This window comes from Abramis brama, assembly GCF_963993115.1.
Source record: "Abramis brama genome assembly, chromosome: 3".
Classification (NCBI taxonomy): Eukaryota; Metazoa; Chordata; class Actinopteri; order Cypriniformes; family Leuciscidae; genus Abramis; species Abramis brama.
The window spans coordinates 55,557,280-55,571,259 of record NC_139965.1 but is presented as its reverse complement, the minus strand read 5'-3'; the positions used below and the strand labels follow the sequence as shown (position 1 = coordinate 55,571,259).

Here is a 13,980-nt window from a genome sequence, read left to right as displayed (position 1 = left end):
TTGCGATGATACAAGCAATCCAGCGATTTAGATATGTAGTATATATATATCGTCCAATGTGAGTATACTGTATACATACTTATATATACACATACATAAATATATTTTGCAACTAAATAAAAAAAATCAGGCTGTTGAGATTTGCTATATAGTATATATCACTTTACTTGAGTTTATATACACACATAAGCTATTGTTGCGATTGTGCAATTTCTTGTATCTAAAAATATAAAACATTTACAATCTTAATTTAATATGCATCACTTAGCAAACATATTTTATTATATATTTAATTGTGCACTTAATCACCTCAATAAAAATATTCTTTTGAAAATCCCTTTCTGTTCTGTTAGGTCAGTGTACCTGCGATCTGCCTGTCTCTCTAGATCTTAAATGGTCAACGTGTCGATGACATTACAGCACAATTGTGCGGTGTCTGTGAGAAAGTCCACATCAGCAGCCGCTCGGGGTCACAGAGGTCACACTAGGGTCAAAGGTCATGGGAAAAAAGGGCTCTGGACATAGTTGCCTCTCTTGGCCAGGTTAAACCAGTACTGACATCCTTGAGAGAAGTACATGTATATCTTTGTAGATGCGTGTGCCAGCGCTTTTGTTTTCACGAATTGTTCCTTAATTCCTCACACTAAATTTTCCACAGAACCCTGTAAACATTCAGACCATTCCAGAATAACGCATCAGTATTCTCCAGGTACAGGGGACAAATCTTTTTGTCATGGATTTTTCTATAACACCATTCCAAATGCTATTGAGGTGGATGAACACTCATGGAATATTTTCCTAAAAGCCGTTAAAATGTGGAGGAACAAATGTCTGTGTGTGTTTCTACGAGCGCTGTTGTTGAATGAACTGGGTTAAGACGGGAGGTCCTGTAAAGAAGCATGAGATTTCTGAAGGTGAAGGTCTATTAAATTTGCCAATCTTTCTTGTGTACACTTGGCAGGAAACAAAACAAAGCAGAAGAGAAAGAGAAATAGAAAGAGAGGGATATTGAAGGGCTCACGGTACAGCAATATTAGATTTTGTATTACGGAGTGATAGGACTCGCTACATCACAACACAACACAATGCTTTTCTGAGCAGCGTGTCTGATCTAAAGCGTGATGTAGGAGCACCCATACGCAACTGATCACAAACCAGTCAAGAAAGCAAAGAAGATTAAAGAAATCCAGGAGAAAAATGATCAGCAGTGACCCTTGCATGCGTATGTGGAAAATGTTCAATGTAAAATCTTAAACATAAAGGTAGTTTTTTTCTTTGTCAGCTGCTATATGGGAGAACATCTACGAAATGGTTCTCTGTAAAGAGCCCAGAAAGCAATAAACTGTTATGAAGAACCTTAATGTAACATCAATCATTTAGCTCAACTCAAGAATGTTATACAGCAAAACATGGTTCTTGATTATAGGGTTCTGAACATAATGATCCCAAAGAAAGAGTAAAAAAAACATATTTTTTAGGAATGTTCTTGGTTAAAGCTTTTGTCAATTTAACCCAGCATTTGTAGAACAGTTTTGCAAATCTAAATTCATAAATACATAAAATAATAAATGTATTACAATTATTATTATTACTATTATTTTTGTTATTGTTGTCATATAAAATTAAATATAAAAATCCAAAAGTGAATATATATATATATATATACACCTTTTAAATAGTTAAACATGTTGCTTCATAGACCTATGTAATTGTCAAATGTTGTTTTGTTTTGTTTTGTCTTAAAACTCATTATATACAGTTTACTTTATATTTAACCCTGAACATCCCTTTAAATATATAGATTCACCCGATACCCATGTAGATATTACAAAAATGATATTACAAACTACATACATTTCTTTCTTCTCTGTAACAAAAAGGCTTACACTTTTTAGACGTCCTACTTTAGGCTTACTATATAGACTTCCACTATATAGACACTGAGACCTTTTTCTATGTTCCACACAAGTCATGCAGGTTTGGAATGACATGTGCTGAATGAATCATTATTGGGTAAACGATCCCTTTAAAAAAAAATGCATAGCTGCCCAAATAAAGCATTTGCGTTAAACGCATGTCTTTTTCATTCCTGGTTTTCACATAATTCACCCATTTTGTCTGGATCTGTCATGTCTCTCTCAGCTGTGCTGTGAGTTGACCAGCACTACACTGTCCTCAGGTCAGCAGCATGGGCTCCAGTAGCCTCTCCACGAGCAGACACACACAGACCAGCCTCTCTAATAGGGACAAATTGGCAATGTCTGTGCTGGCCGGCACTGTGCGGCACAGAGCTGTGGATTGATAGTGATTCCTAATGATCCCCTTGGGTAGATCAATACCAATAATTCCCTTTCCTGCCCATCCTCGTTATTGGCAATAGAGCACCAAGAGGAGAAAACGAAAACTGCAGTGTGGAGCGAGTTCGGCTCGGACCCCGTAACACACACTCGCGCACCTATTTGTTGACTTATCCTTTGACACATGCTATATATACGCACGCACACAGTCGCCCAAACACATTATTGCAGCTTCGCAAGCCCAGAGACAACATAACAAAACCTTGCTGGCTTGCAAATTGTGGAAATCAAGTCAAACTTGTATTGTCCACATAGCCAGCACGATCAATATTTATTCAGCCGTATATGTATTTATTAGCGTGTGCAATTTCACTGGTCCAGTAGGGGCTACTTTATATTAATTGTATCAGTGGCACTGCTGCCACAGGCTCCAAAACTCAAATTGAGATGTGGTCTGGAGCAAAACAAACCTTTTAATGCAATTAAAGCCACATCTGCAGCTCCGCTAAGAGAAATAAATGATGACACATTATTCATGTTCTTCGCCATATTGGAAAAGCATTTGTTTGGGATTCAACGCCTTCTATACTTTGCACAGGGGGAAAAAAACAATGCGATGTTGCTTGCTTTTCGAACTCAATGCACAAATGTGAGCGATGCTATTTATTAATTCCTTTAAGGTAAGAGGCATTGATAAGTTGAAATATTTTCATCTCAGTAGGGAAACCAATGGGATGTGTGTTGGTATGGATTAGACTGACTGCGTGTATGATTTGTAGATACATTCTAATAAAGAGTGTTCTATGAGTGGTCATGCGTTCGCCTCTGTGTGTTTAGCCGAGCGAGAGGGAAGCGAAGCATGAATCCCAGAGGACCTCTGATCTGTGTGTGTGTGTGTGTGTCCATTCTAGCTTGTGTGTCCCTGTTTGTGCATCACAGCCATAAAGCATCAAATCACTCTCTCTCACACACACACACACGCCCACACCGGGTTCATGCAGCCGATTACTAGCACCAAACACATCCATACACTTTAGGCTAGCTGTCAGAGAGCGTCCTCATTACCCTAGAGTCCAGCGCTACACTGCACCTCCTCAACCGCAGAGAAACACACAACACTACCCCTGATTCAACCGCTTTCACATTCAAATGGCACACTCTGGAAATCAAATTACAGCTTGATACATAAATCAATGAAATCAATGAGGTATGTGTACTACGACAGGAAACTCATTGATTATTCAGTTGCCACTCAGCTCGACAGTCGAACGAACAGGAAACATGATCATTTCATTGGACAGATTTTACTGGTTAATTTGCCTTTCTGCAACAATCAAGTTCAGGAAAATCAGTGTTACAGGGGCGATTGAAACAATGACTGAGGGCAAATTTAAATGATTTCAGCAACACTGTATTTCAAGGAGCATGTCACTACTTTAATATTGTATGATATTTATATTACACTCTAAAAAATGCTGGTTTGTTTCAACCCAAATTCAGGTCAAATATAGACAAACCCAACCGTTGGGTTAAAATTTGTATTTAAAAACCTAACCCAACAGTTGGGTTTGTCCATTTTTGACCCAAATTTGGGTTGAAACAACACAGCATTTTTTTTAGAGCAAATGTGCATTTAAAGCAGTTGAACCTATTATAACTCTTTGAAATTAGTTTAAACCCCTTTACTAAAATATATCGTTTAGCTGACAAGTCAATCAGAATGATCTGTATTTTTAAGGATTGAATTATTCAATTCAGTCATACAATTAGTTTCATAACTAGTGTAAAAAAGTTTTTTTTTAATGATTTGGAGTGTTTTACAAGAAAATAGTATTTAAGTCTTTCTACTTCAAAATTTCATGTTTAATTCAGTTTGTTACTTGTGATTTCTGAGTGAAAATTGTTTAAGTTTTTTTTGTTTTTTTTTCCAGTGTTATCATTCGTCATTCATGTGAAAACCAAAACATTTAAATTACTGATAAATTTTGGTTTCAAAACTCTACTTCAAACTTTACAAAATCAGATGAAAATAATCTCTTTTTTATATATATATATAATCGTTTATTATTTGATCTCACTTGTTTTTCTCAAGTAGAGAGAAAACTCAATCATCATTGCATCGTCACTTGCTTATTTGTGATTGAAAATAATTTAAACCAGTCAAATGTATTTGTATTAATATAATTCTAAGTGAACATATGCAAAAATGTTTTAGTAGCATGAACATTTGTCTGTCCATTTTGATGGCATTATATTCAAGTTCGACATCAAACTTTTTTGTTTTTATCCCATTTTCGAAGTTCATGTAATGAAATAAGAGAGCCGGCGTCCTAAAAAGGTGACAGATATCAAGTCAGCGCCGGACACCTCTAATCAATACAGAGTGAGAGAAGTGAATTGAGATGATAAAAAAGGAATAAAATAAAAGAGAGAAAATGAAGTTTGGAGAGACAGGGGAGCAATCCAGCTGCCAGGTAGTTTGCTCAGGTGACTTGGTCAATAGTAGAGACACACTCCTGCAATATGGTGGCAGTCTCTCCAGCCTGTGATATGTGTGACCACTGAGACCCACAGGAGAGCGGCCCGCCGTGCCTCCGTCTCTCTCAGCTTCATAAAACCACCGCCTCTTCCTGAACATCAATCAATGTGCGGCTCAACAGTACAAAGCCATTAACACACACACACACACACACACGAGCCATCTCTCTCTCACCAGACTATGAGATGCAAGGTTTTAGGGACTTCTCTGTCCCCAAGGAGGTTCATTGTAGTTTTTTTTTTTTTTTTTTTTTACGCCGGGTTATTGCCAGAGTCTCGAGAGGTGTGAGATGTCTGTGTTTTATAGATGAGAGTAGAAATGGTTTTGCCGCTACAGGAGGAAATCAACATCTCTAGTTATTACAATGTAAAACAAACTATAATATACTGAGTTGAAGAGTTCATTCACACAATAGCTGTCAAACACCTCCTCAAAAAAACAGCAGCGTAGATGAGATCGAAAGCAAGAGAAAGGATTCAATAATGACAGAAAAAATTACAAATGACAGAAAGAGGAGAAAAGAAATAGTGAACATGTATAGAAAGAGGGTGAATGAGAGTGGAGGGGTTACGGTGAACTGCAATCATTTCTTTGCGATGGTCTTAGAAAAGCTCTTCAAATAGTTACTAGCAGGATACAGTTTATAAGAGAATCAGCGAAAAAGATTAATTTATATTATTATCAGAACTGAACTGCACTATAAAAAATGTCTGCAATTAGTTATAACAACTTAACTAAACACACACACATTAACTAAACTAAAGTTAACTGAACTTAATATTTTAAGTCAAGCACAAACACATACTTTTTTAACTTGAGACAACACATTATTTCTTATTCTAATGTTGAATTTTAAGTTGTGATAAATAATCACAGCAATAATTTTTACAGTGTGTCAATCAATTCAAACTTTGATTCAAATAAATTACATGATACACTGATTGTATATATTAATGCTATTTGCATATATTATTTTCTGAGAAATAAATATGAAAATAAACTATTTTCGGCAGATGAGCAAATCCTTGAAAAACCTTACAAAGTGTTGCTTTTGAAGTCTTCAAAACTTAATATCCATATCCATATCCATTTGCAATCAATCTGTTAGAAGTACACTTCACACAGGTTGTATCTGTTATATTTAAGATGCAATATCTGTTTAATTTTTGGTCTATAAAGACCATTTTTGGCTTTGTGTCACATCTCGTGTTTTTTCATCATCTCGCACCATGAGCAACACATCAAAGTAAAATAAATATCTTTCGTATTGTGACGTAGGCTACATCTAAGTGAAACGGATTACTAAAAATAAAAACAAATAAAAATGTAGGGCGGGTTCTATTCATTGGATGCGGGGGCGGATCTGAATGCGAGCTGGCAGTAGATTGTAAGAAAGGGGCGGGGTTTAAGTAGATTGTAAGAAAGGGGCGGGTTTAAGTGGACTAAATGATTGCAGAAGGAAGTCATGTGTCACCAGAGAGAAGTCTGTCATTTTTACTACAGCTGATAAACAATATTATGTTTAATATTATAAATCCATATGGTTTTGTCTGTTTTTGTTTGTTTGTTGTTTAAAAAATGCTCCAATCTTGATTTTTACATACTGAAATGCACTAGAGGAATTATTGTTTATCAACAATTGAGTTGGGGAAAAATATATTCCCTGATATTATTCGCATAAAAAGTTGAAACTTCTTTTATTTCAGCTAGTTGCCACAGCAATATTTCTCATTTAGTATCACTTGTACTAAAATAACTAACTAAAACTAAAACTGACATAAAAAATAACAAAGACTTGTACACATATTAAAAATAATAATAAAAATGACAAAGTCAAACAAAATTACTAAAACATTAAATACAAAAAAAAATATTTAAACATCATAATGCTACTAAAATAAAAAAGGAGAGGAATAGAGGAATAGAACAACTAATATAGTCACACCAGTCAATCAAAGATCTTTAAAGAATAGTCCAAAAAATCTTGGTACATATTAATAATACATATTTTATAGAAATATAGTATATTGCAAAAAGGAGGGACTGTTGCAAATGCAAAAAAAGAGAAACAGTGAGGGGAAAGCAGTGGATCAGTTTCCCACGAGCTCCGTGAGCAGAGTGGCTCCGTGCAACAGCTAAACGGCAGCGTTTAATTCATTACATCGTTATGTCATCTCATACTAATCTGCACAGTGCCTTCCACTGCTTTGACATGCAAATGAGGCTGAAAAAAGCCACGGCACTTCGGGGAGGGGCGAAGCGTGTGTGTGTGTGTTTGGAGAGCGACGGGAGGGGGGTCAGCGATCATCATGTCTTGTCAGTGGCATGAAAATACAGCCTGAAGCTCATGCTGCCATTTCCGCTCTTCCCCAGGTCGTATCTTTCTATCAGTTCATCCCATCCCACCTCGCTCTCCAGAACAGCATCACACAGAAAAAAAAAGAAGAAAAAAATCCTGCAATCTGTGGAGCATTAGACTCCCTATAGGGCGAGCGTAAACACTCTCGCCCCCCTCGCGCACAGCACGCGCCCCTCATCTGCATATTCACAAAAAGGCCTGCCGCTACACGGGCATCAGCCTAACCCCTCCCCGACACCTCACAAACACGTGCCCGCTGCACTGGGACCACACACACAACAGGCAAACACAGGAGTAAACAGACGAAAATCACTCCGTGTCACTTTCAGAGCTCCCTGCATTTGCCAATTTTTTTTAGGGTTTTTTTTGTTCTCATCGCTCTTTTTTCCCTTCTCTCTCTCTCTCTCTCTCTCTCTCTCTATTCTCTCATCATCAGGTACCCGGTGACGAGCCGCCCATGATAATCCAGAAGCGTGAACCAATCAATCAGCAGCATCGTAATCAGCAGTGCAGAGACAGGAAAAAAAAAGCCCACAACTTACCCAGAGTTCCTCGGGTTCAGTCTCTCCTCAGCTCACAGCCAAAGCAATCTTTACTCTTCAACCAAAAAAAAAAGAAAAAAAAAAAAAGAAAGAAAAAAAGGGCTTCTAGCTCATGCCTTATACTGCTATCTGTATGGATGTATTTTTTACTGCATCATGAACACGTCTTTCTGTCGGTCTATATTCTCTGTCGGCCCCTAGTCCTGCTTACTGCGACCTGTGGGCACAAACACACTATTCAAGTGGAGATATGTATCAAAACAGCACTGTGGTAGATATAAAATGCTGGCGACTACTGTATCCTGCAGATCTGTTGGCCTGTGTGTGTGTGTGTGTGTGTGTCTGTGTGTGTGTGTGTGAGAGAGTGTATGTGTGTGTGTGAGGTGGAAGGGAGGAGAAAAAGCAAGGGAGGGTCAAAGCTAAATGTTCTACAAAGAACTGGGGGACTGTGAGGACTTTTTTCCTCTTTCTCTCTTTCTCTCTCTCTCTCTCTCTCTCTCTCAGACAGCCTTGCGCTCCCTCCCTCTCGGGCTCCTTCCTTCCTACGTTCATCCCCTGCCTCCCAATTCTCCCTCTCTTTTTCTATCTCAACCTTTTTTCTTTCTTTTTTTTGCCTCACAGACATTCCCTCCCCACACTACAGCATCCTTTAAGGGGGTTTGCTTGTTTCTGAAAGCAGAAAGCGTAACAGTACCTAGCAGCCATGTACATTTTGCCTTGGGGCTCCGCTAGCTGGGAAGCCATGCGCTATCATCACTTTTTAAGACACATCTGAGAGAGAGAGAGAGAGAGAGAGAGAGAGAGAGAGAGAGAGAGAGAGAGAGAGAGAGGGAGTGTCATAAAAGAGAGACAGAAAAGCAGCCCTTCACAGTTCTAGATCTGAATTTAGCATAGGATTATACCAAAGCCAAATCCTAAACCATCTCAGCCCAGATTTCCCTCCATTTTACAAGACACAAGAACATTAAACCCCACTTTTGGTTTCACAGACAAGCCATACAGTACATTTCTACCTTTTTTGGAGGGCATCAGTGGTAGTCCTGGCTCACTTGAAGCCATAGGCGAGATAGACTAGAAAAGTGGTAAACTGCGGTTGTTAGCTCAATAATCTATTTCTGGTTACCCATAAAAAGGACTTTTGTTTGATATAACCTAATTTGTCAGGTTGATTTAGTCCATTAAAATTAGCCACAAAAAAAACAAACATTGGTAATACTTTATTTCAATGGTCCACTTTAGACATTCTAGTATCTATAAGTAACTTTGCAACTACGTCAACTAACTCTCATTAGAGAATCAGTAGACCGTCTTGTTAATATCTGCTAACACTTTATTTTGATGCTCCTCTACCAGATATCGACTATAATTAACTCTGCAACTACTGAAATAGTTTGTCTGAAATTTTCACACGTTAAAAAATAAATACGACTTCATGTTGTGTCAAATCACGTTTACACACTGCCTCCGAAACTTTAGTCCGTAATGAAAAGTTTCAGATCGGGTTAAATTTTCTGCGTTTTGCGCATCCGTAGCAAGCATTTTAAAAAGGTTTTTGGACAATTCAGAGCCACCGAATGACGAATACAAAAAACGCATACGAAAATTTCGGACTCAGTGTGCAAGGACCATAACCCTGACCCTAACAGTCTACTAATACTCTAATGAGAGGTAGATGACATGTAGTTTCAGAGTTATAGTTAGTATATATCTAAAGTGGACCATCAAAATAAAGTGTAACCAAAACATTTTGTTCAGATGTTACATGTAAAGCACATCTTTTTGGTTACTTGAAGAAAAAAAAAGAAAAAAAAAGTGTAAGACGGGTTTCAATCTCAATCCAGTTCTTTAAAACTATAAGTATGCTTCATGTGGTAACATCATGTGGTGTTATTTAATCTGAATAAATCAACCGGTTATGCTTGGTGTACATCTAAATTAACTGATTTTATACATTTATTTGATCTAACCCATAAAAATTACTTTTGTTGGCGTAATCTAGATTTACACGTTATCGGTACTTACTATAGTAATAAAGTCAATTTTGCATTATTAGAAACAACTAACCCTAACCAAACCCTAACCCTATAAGATTAAATAACATTTTTGAATTAAATTAGTGTAGATGTACACCAAGTTTAATTTAGTCAGATTAAATAACATTTTGACTTAAATAAAAACAGTTAATTTAGATGTTTCCACATCATGTACATGCACATCATTTTAAGTAGTTTGTTTTTACAGATTTAGGTTGAGATTTGAATCCAGGCTGCATTTCATGCTACACCAAAATTGTACTACTACACTACAAATCACATTTTACGCTTTTTTTTTTTTCCCAGGTAACCTAAAGTTTAAACTAACTGGATTTATTCAAGAACAGTGACTAAAATCAACTTGACAAATTAGGTTACCAACAACAAAAGACATTTTTATGGGTTAAATCAAGTATAAAATGTACAGGTCTTCAGTGTACAGTCTTAATAAACCAAGCAAAATTGCAATTTGCCAGATTTGACATTTTGTTCCATGGAAGGAAAAAAAAATCGATCTGCAGAAATTACAATTCAAGTGTAATGGCCACATTTACACATGTGAATGCAGGATTTCTGCCTCTTTATACATACACTAATCATGCAACTTAACTTTCAAAGATTTGTTTGTTTGTTTTTATTGTATTGTTTCCATTTAAAATGTACTTTCACTTTACTTTACGTGCCTGATGATGCTTAATTCTCAATCCGATTCTCAACCTCTCCAGCAAAAGTCAGGTGAGCCAGTGCTGTGCAAATGAATGTGTGTTTGGGGTCACTGGAGCATATGAGAAGAGGCAAGCTGGGTGGATAACAAGAAGGAGTGGAGAGACAGAGCAGGGCCCGCTGCTCCTCATCCACACATGATCTTTGTCCTGGTTAAGTAGGAGTGTGTTACAAGAGGGAAAACACAGGCGGAATCAAACACGGCGCTGCCTCTGCGAGGCCCGTGAAGCCCGGTCTCCCGCTGATATTAGGGAGCTCCGGTAACAAGGAGGGAGGGGAGCTGAGGGGGGTCTGTTGGTTCCTTTGAGTCCCGCACTGTTGTTTTATTAATCTAGTTTATATTTCTACTGGTGCTGCCTATCAGTGCGGCTCATCCAGGAGTCTCTGCTGGTGCTCTGACCCACACACAGCTGCACATACACACATCCGGTGGAGATTCTCTAGGCACCGTTCTCCAGCTCTACGATCTGAGTTGGGTGAACGCAAAGTCTGACTCCACCTGCGGAGCACATGTACTCCCTATTGTGCCCAGAGGAGACAAACAACAACACTAACCCTGTAAATCCCTCCATCTATGGCCTCTACTAGCAAACCCCCACAGGTTTATCACGAATACGGTATAGCAATAAGCTCGCACACACTCTAATGGCCCGTTGACACCAAGGATGATAACTACAGTAATAATGATAAAGATATAGGGCCCTATTATACACCTGGTGCAATGCGGCGCCAAGCACAACGCAAGTGTGTTTTGCTAGTTTCAGCCCGACGCAGTTATCATTTTCACGTCCTGCGCCATGTTGTTTAAATTTAGTCATTTGGCAGACGCTTTTATCCAAAGCGAGGTTAAAAGAAGAACATTTGCACTCATCTGTTCACCCATGCGCGTGCTGGTCTGAAAACGAGGTGTGTTCAAGCGCATTGCTGGCGCGTTGCTATTTTGAGGCAACTGAAATAGACTGGGCCATTATCAATGGCGCAATATATTTTTTGTTATTTAAGAAGGGTGTTAGTAATGTGCGCCTATAGGCGGGTCCACAACGCATGTACACTTTGTCCCGTAGATGGTCTGCTCGCTTCTTTAACCTCACACACGAGCAGATCCATTTCCTCGCTTGAAAAGCGTTTAGTTTTTCCGCTTGCAAATTCCGCCATGTAAATAGCGAATCTGCCATGGCGCGAGCGCAACTGGCTGTTAAAGGGAATGGGAGATGAGACTCTGATTGGTTTATTGCACGTTACGCCCAAAACACACTCATTACTCATTAAGAGAATAGGGACAACCCTTTTAGACCACGCATCGGGCACTCCGACCATTTTTCCCGTCGTTAAACTAGCAAAAGTGGATTTGGACACGCCCTAAGTGCTCTTGCGCCGTGCGCTTTATACCATGCCCTTAGATCGTTAAAATAGGGCCCATAGTTTTAAAAAATAGTCCACACCATAACTACAATGATAACGGCACAGAGGAACAATATCGTTGGAATCACTTTCAAAAAGTTTTTTTCCAAATGATGAATGCTAAAAACATTGACAGCCAATCAGAATCCTGCTTTAAAGAGCTCTTGTCGTCTGTCGCTTTAAATACTAAGTACAGCACGTGCTTATAATAAACAGAGCGTTATCGTGCATCGGTGTGGACGCTATAGTTATCATTTTAGTTATTTTTATAGTTAGCGTTCTTAGACTGATCACGTAATGCGCATGACATCACCGGATTCATGTTTTTCATGTTTTTGTAGTTAACGATAACGGTATTGTTTTCAGGCCCCCAAAACGGCATTGTCGTGTGAATGAACGGCCAAAACGCATAGAAAAGTGTTACGTTTTTAGTTGAAAACGGTGTCGTGTAAACGGCCCATTAATGTGGTCGGATTTTACGGTGAAATGGTATTGGAGTGGTATTCGTTCACTTTAAAAATGTACATAACACAGAAATGTTGCATTTTATCGCATCAAGGCTCTGGAAGCAAAACAGTCAGGTCAGTTGAACGTCATCAGATGGCAAATACCAGCAAAACGTCTCGAGGGCAAAGAGGAGAGTGTGTAGTCTGCACACACGTGTGCCATGTATGTGTATTAGTGAGTGAATAGGTAAGCTACGGGTCTCGTATTGGGGGGATGGGGTGGTCATGCTTCCCTGCGTGTCATGTATATAAGGAAAAGGATCCATCTTCCTGAAATACAATTTCACAGAATGTGACAGAGACCGAGTCCTCCAATTGAACGCAGACAGAGAGAGAGGGAACATTGCGTGTGGACAAATGAAAGATATAGATGGAGAGAAAAACAGAGAGCTAACAAAGCCTAAAGCGATGTAATGTGCTGCACCACTTTGCCAGCTACATCCAGCCACATTACAAATGTAAAATTTGATGTAGTAAAATAGTACATTTCCTTTAAAACTTAAGTGATGTGATTGGTGCTATTCTATTCTGCGCATGGCCAGGGCACATCCTGAGAGCACGTACCCTTCAAGGACTTCATCAGTGTGATAAAAGACACAGGGTCAATCTACAACCATTGCTGAATTTAATGCCGCCCTCACCAAGCATGGTATTTTACTGCATGGATTCGTTTTAGACCACATTACAGATCGCTACACGATATGTGTAGTGTAAAATGTGTATATGGTTACTTTAAAGATGTACAAATTAGTCTTAAAGGGATAGTTCACCCAAAAATTAAAATTCTGTTATTAATTACTCACCCTCATGTCGTTCCAAACCCGTAAGACTTTCGTTCAGCTTCGGAGCACAAATGAAGATCTTTTTGATGAAATCTGAGATATTTCTGTCCCTCCATTGAAAGCTACGCAACTACCACTTTGACGCTTCAAAAAGTTTATAAAGAGATTGTAAAACTAATCCATATGAACTTGAGTGGTTTAGTCCACATTTTCTGAAGAGACTCGATCGCTTTATATGATGAGCAGATTACATTTAGGCTTTTATTCACATATAAACATTGATCAGCGGACATGAACAGAAGCTCAACCGAATCTGCTTGACGCATGAGAACAAACCTCATTGGTTCGTGCTGAAGCTCAAACGTGATGCGTAACATGAGAATAAACCTCATTGGTTCTCGCGTGTCACGCGAACATGTTTGAGCTTCTGTTTACCACAACTGATGAGTGAGTTTATGAATGTTTATATGTAAATAAAAGCCTAAATTCAATCTGTTCATCATATAAAGCGATCAAGTCTCTTCAGAAAATTTGGACTAAACTGCTCAATTCATATGGATTAGTTTTACAATCTCTTTATGAAGCAGTTGCTGTCAATGGAGAGACAGAAAGATCGCAGATTTCATCAAAAAGATCTTCATTTGTGTTCCGAAGATGAACGAAAGTCTTTGTAACGACATGAGGGTGAGTAAAATAATGACAGCATTTTTGGGTGAACTATCCCTTTAATATTTTTAGTGATGTAATCTAATATTCAGATTGATTCTGTGGAAGATAAATGCAGATTATTATTATTAT

General features: G+C 38.4%; 1 protein-coding gene across 1 annotated transcript in view; it reads right to left on the bottom strand.

Annotated features, from left to right (window-relative positions):
- Positions 1-8,073, bottom strand: part of zfhx3b (zinc finger homeobox 3b) — a 344,899-nt gene extending 336,826 nt beyond the window's left edge. Inside the window, exon 1 of the mRNA XM_084107585.1 lies at positions 7,738-8,073. The gene's annotated coding sequence lies outside the window, so the exon portion shown is untranslated. The remainder of the gene's footprint in view (positions 1-7,737) is intronic.
- Between the last annotated feature and the right edge of the window lie 5,907 nt (positions 8,074-13,980).